Consider the following 5997-nt stretch of genomic DNA (forward strand, 5'->3'; position numbering starts at 1 on the left):
GAAAGGCTACCCAGAGACTGTCCCACCTGGGGATACATCACATATACAGTCACCAAACACAGACACTATTGTGGATGCCAAGAAGTATATGCTTAATGGAGCCTGATATGGCTGCCGCCTGAGAGGCCCTGCCAGAGCCTTACAAATACAGAGATGTATGTTAGCAGTCAACGACTGGACTGAGCATAGGGTTGCTGATAGAGGACTTAGAGAAGAGACTGAAGGAGTTGAATCGGTTTGTAACCTCATGGGAACAACAATAATATCAACCAACCAGACGCCCCAGAACTTCCAGGAACTAAGCTATCAGCAAAGGAGTACACATGGCTCCAGCTGCATATGTAGCAGAAGATGGCCTTGTAATGCACCAAAGAAAGGAGAGGTCCATGGTGCTATGAAGTCTCAATAGATGCCCAGTGTAGGGGAACCAAGGGCAAGGAGGTGGGAGTGGGTGGTTGGGTGTAAGAACACCCTCAGAGAAGCAGGGGGAGGAAGTATGTGATGGGGTGTTTCTGGGAGGGATGGAAACCAGGAAAGAGGATAACATTTAAAATGTAAATAAAGAAAATCCAATAAAAAAAGAAAATTAGTCTAGAAAACAAACAAACAAACAAAAATTCTCCCAAACTGAATCCAAGAACACATCAAAGCTATCATCCATCATGATCAAGTAGGCTTTATCCTAGGAATACAGGGATGGTTCAATATATGAAAATCCATCAATGTAATCTACTATGTAAACAAACTTAAAGGAAAAAAAATGATCATCTCATTAGATGCTGACACAACATATGACAAAATTCAACACCAATTCATGATAAATGTTTTGGTAAGATCAGGAGTTCAAGGCCCATACCAAAACATAGTAAAACCAACATATAACAAACCAGTGTCCAATATCAAACTAAATGGAAAGAAACATGAAATAGTCCCACTAAAATCAGGGACTAGACAAGGCTCCCTACTCACTCGCTACCTACTCAATATAGTACTTGAAGTCCTAGTCACAGCAATTAGACAACAAAAGGAGATCAAAGGGATATGAATTGGAAAGGAAGAAGTCAAAATATAATTATGGCAGATGACATGGGAGTATATTTAAGTGACCCACAAAATTTTACCAGAGAACTCCTAAACCTGATAAACAACATCAGCAATGTGACTAGATATAAAATTAACTCAAACAAATAAGTAGCCTTCCTCTATTCAAAGAATAAACAGGATGAGAAAGAAATCAAGGAATTGACACCCTTCACAATAGTCACAAATAGTATAAAGTGTCTTGGTGTGACTCTAACCAAGCAAGTGAAAGATCTGTATGACAAGAACTTCAAGTCTCTGAAGAAGGAAATCAAAGAAGACCTTAGAAGATGGACAGATTTCCCATGCTCATGGAAGGATTGCTCATTGGTAGGATTAATATAGTAAAAATGGCCATCTTGCCAAAAGCAGTCTACAGATTCAATGTAATCCCCACCAAAAGTCCATCACAATTCTTTATAGAGTTAGAAAGATCAATTTTCAAATTTATTTGGAAAAACAAAAAACCCATAGTAGAGAAAACAATTCTTAACAATGAAAAGACTTCTTGGGAAATCACTATCCCTGACCTCAAGCTACTACAGAGCAATAGTCATAAAAATTGCATGGTATTGGTACAGAGATAGGCAGGAAGGTTAATAGAATACAATTAAAGACCCAGAAATGAACCCACATACCTATGGTTACTTGATCTTTGACAAAGAAGCTAAAACCATCCAATGGCAAAAAAGACAGCATTTTCAACAAATAGTGCTAGTTCAACTGGTTCTCAACATATAGCAGAATGCAAATTGACCCATTTTTATCTCTTTGTACAAAGCTCAAGTCCACACTTGCAAAGCTTCTATAAGGCAAAGACATTGGCAATAGGACAAAAGGGCAACCAACAAATTGGGAAAAGAACTTTACCAATCCTACATCTGATAGAGAGCTAATATCCAATATATACAAAGAACTCAAGAAATTAGACTCCAGACAATCAAATAATCTTATTAAAAATGGACAACAGAGCTGAACAAATAATTCTCAACTAAGAAAATTTGAATGGTTCAGAAGCACCTAAAAATAAATGTTCAACATTCTTAATCTTCAGGGAAACACAAATCAAAACAACCCCAAGATTCTGCCTCACACCAGTCAAAATGGCTAAGATCAAAAACTCATGTGACAACAGATGCTGGCAAGGATGTGGGAGAAAGGGGAACATTTCTCCATTGATGTTGGGATTACAAGCTGGTACAGCCACTCTGGAAATCAGTCTGGCAATTCCTCAGATAACTGTACATAGTCTTACCTGAAGACCCAGCTATACTACTTCTGGGCATATACCCAACTGATGTTCCAACATGTTCCAAGGACACATGTTCCACTATGTTTACAGTAGCCTTATTTATAATAGCCAGAAGCTGGAAAGAATTCAGATGTCCCTCAACAGAGGAAAGGATACAGAAAATGTGGTACATTTACACAATGGATTACTACTCAGCTATTAAAACCTATCAATTTATGAAGTTCTTAGGCAAATGACTGGACCTAGAAAATATCATCCTGATTGAAGTAACCCAATTACAAAAGAACCCACATGATATGTACTCACTCATAAGTGCATATTAGCCCAAACCCTTGGAATACCCAAGATACAATTCACAGACTATATGAAGTTCAATTAGAAGGAAGAACAAAGTATGGGTACTTTGATCCTTCTTAGAAGGGGTAACAAAATTCTCATGGGAGCAAGTAAGGAGACAAAATGTAGAACAGAGACTGAAGGAAAGGCCACCCAGAGACTGCCCCACCTGGGGATCCATCCCATATACAGTCACAAAGCACAGACATTGTAGATGCAAAGAAGTTCATACTGACAAGAGCCTGATATCACTGTCTCCTGAGAGACTCTCCTGGTGCCTGACATATACAGAGACAGATGTTTGCATTCACTCATTGATTTGAGCACAGGGTTCCCAATGGAGGAGCTAGAGAAAGGACTGAAGGAGCTGAAGGGGAACAACCCCATAGGAAGAACAACAATATCAACTAACCAGGGTTTCCAGGATCTAATCCACCAACCAATGAGTACCCATGGAAGGACCCATGGCTCCAGCTGTAGCAGGGAAAGACCTTGTTGGTCATCAATGTGAGAAGAGGCCCTTGGTCCCTTGAAAGCTCGATGCCCCAGTGTAGGGGAATGTGAGGGCTGGAGTGAGTGTGTGGGTGGGTGGGGGAATATCCTCAATGAAGTAGGAGGAAGGGGGATGGGATATGTAGTTTCTACGGGGGATGGGAAAAGGGATAACATTTGAAATGCAAATAAGTAAAATATCCAATAAAAAAGGATAAAAAATACAGAACACATATTTAGTTGAAAGGAGAATATGAGTTTATTCCTAAAATGAAGCAATATTGAAGCAATCCAGAAGATCAATTAATACAATTAAATTAAATATGTCTCTTCCATTAAAAAAAAAAAAATCCAACCCTCATAGGGTGTGGCAAGAATCAGGAAGATCTACAAGCCTACTCAATATCATATCACCTAAGTAACTGTTTCAATTCCATTCAGGGTTTATCTCACATTCTTCTTTGAACTCAGTTTTCCATATTGTGATATAATCACAGAGAGTCTGTCCTTGCTGGTACACTTGATGGTCCCAGGCAGGAGCTGAAGATGTTGGTTTTTGTATTAACAAACCCTAGATTAATGCTGAGGGGTATTGCTGAATGAATTCTAGAGAACACACCTGAAGGTATCTCTCTGAACCCAAATTTTGTTGATCATTGATGATATGCAACCAGGAACCTTAGAAGCTATGAGATTTGTGGGAACTCACTTGGACTCACAAGACAGTGATAAGAAAATCATCTAACTATCTTCATTCACAAATATTAGATGAATGAAAGAAGAAATATGAGGCATGGAAAAATTGAAACAAAATTTGCCAGGCCAAGTCAGTTGTGTGTGCTGTGGAGAGGGATGCAGAGAGCTAAGTGTGTTAGCATATTGACTTCTCATCTTTATATTTTTGGTTGTGAGCCTAGCCTTTAACGGCTGAGCCATCTCTCCAGCCCGACTTCTCATCTTTAATGCCTACTCCCTTCAACTGCTTAAGAACTCAGTGCTCCCTGGTGGTTAGTAGAAGAGTTTGTCAAGACAAGAAAACCACTTAGAAACATTTTATATCTCCCTAACAATTTGTTCATTCACAATGAAGTTGTTCTAGAAGCAAAAATGTTCAAGCACTTCCCAGACAATGTGTACTGCTCTTATCTAGATCTTGTTAACACTTGCCAAGGTCTCCATGTTACATTCATTTCTGATCAAAGCAGGGTACATCGGACCTTCTTGAAAGCAATAGGTGCTTGAATACATTGCTCATCTTCAGCAGGAAATGAAGTGGTTCCAAGCTTATGCTATCTTTATCAAAGTGCAGAAAGGTAGATGGTTTTGTCAACACTTATATTATATATTATAATTTAAGGCAATTCAGTAAGAGCAATGCAAATTGGAGTGGGTAAGTTGTTTATATCAGAGGAAGAGAAAATGATGTAGTTTGTGTTTTAAGACAGTGTCATTTCTAGATCCTGGAAACCTCTAATTAAGGACAAATGCCAGAAATCACCTCAGTTCCCAGCACTAGGATTACCAACACATGTTCCCATGTCCAGCTTTCTTTACACAGATACTATCTATCAAAAAACAGCTCTTCTCAATTATGTAGCACATGCTTCCCCAACTAAGCTATATTCCAAATCCATAACCTTCATTTTGAAAAATCAATTTAATGCAATTTTAGAAGAAATATTATCAGTTTATTCGAGGTGGTACCAGTGTACTTCAACTTGACCATTTCCTTGGTTGAGAATGTACTCCAGAAAGGGTAAGGTTATGAAAGTCCTCTCAACCCTAATGTAAATGAGTTGATTCATGGACCAACCTTTATAGGCTAAGGCCACATGCATACACCTACAACCAGTGTATGCCAGCTCTCTTAGAACCTTAGAAGAAACCACCATGGAAAGGCCATCATGAAGAAGAGGCATCTATCTACACATAGAGACTGTATTAGTTTTTTTTCTTCATTGCTATGACAAAGATCCCGAGGAAAGCAACTTAAGGGACCTTATGTTTTGGATCATAGGTTGGATATGTGCTCCATTAATGATGAGGAAGTGATAGCAACAGAGCCAGATGTGGCTGGCCACATTGCATCCAGTCAGGACATATAGACAAAAGAATGTTAGTATCTAGTTCACTACCTCAGTTGTGTCTGCAAGAGTCTGTCTGTGTGAAGTGTGTGCATATGTATCCATATTCAAATGGATATAGGTTCACATGTGTGAACATCCATATAGAAGGCATAAGCTAGTAATGTTAGTATTGTGTGCCTACCTTGATCATACTCCGTGTTAGGTACTGAAGAAGCCAATCTTACTTAAACCCAAAGTTTATCAGTTTGGCTAATATATGTAGCTAGCATTCTCCAAGGACCTTCTGTCTATACCTCCATTTGCCAAGATTACAGATAGGTATCCACAAAAAAAAAAAAAAAAAAAAAAAAAACATTTGCATGGGGATAGGGAAAATGAAGTCCTGTCCTTATACTTTTATGGCAAAAGCTTTATCAACTGAGCTATCTTCCTAGCTATTTTTGGGATCCAAGACCTCTTTGTTTTTATGCCTTCTAAGACCCAATGTAATAGAATGTTGGGTTTTCCCTCCTCAGTGAAAACTCTTGAGAAACTCCTTCAAATGCCCAGAGATGTGTTTTTATCTTGACTCTATCCAGTCAAGGAAACAAAGAAAATTAATCATCACAAGTCTAGTCCTTGTAATCTTGACACCACAAACTACCACTTTCACTTTATAGTGACATTGCACATGTTGCCTCAAATGTCTTGCTTTTATCTGATAACAGAAAATATATTTGGTCTATGATAAAAATCATTATAATCTTTATA

The sequence above is a fragment of the Mastomys coucha genome, unplaced genomic scaffold (assembly GCF_008632895.1).
Source record: "Mastomys coucha isolate ucsf_1 unplaced genomic scaffold, UCSF_Mcou_1 pScaffold1, whole genome shotgun sequence".
NCBI lineage: Eukaryota > Metazoa > Chordata > Mammalia > Rodentia > Muridae > Mastomys > Mastomys coucha.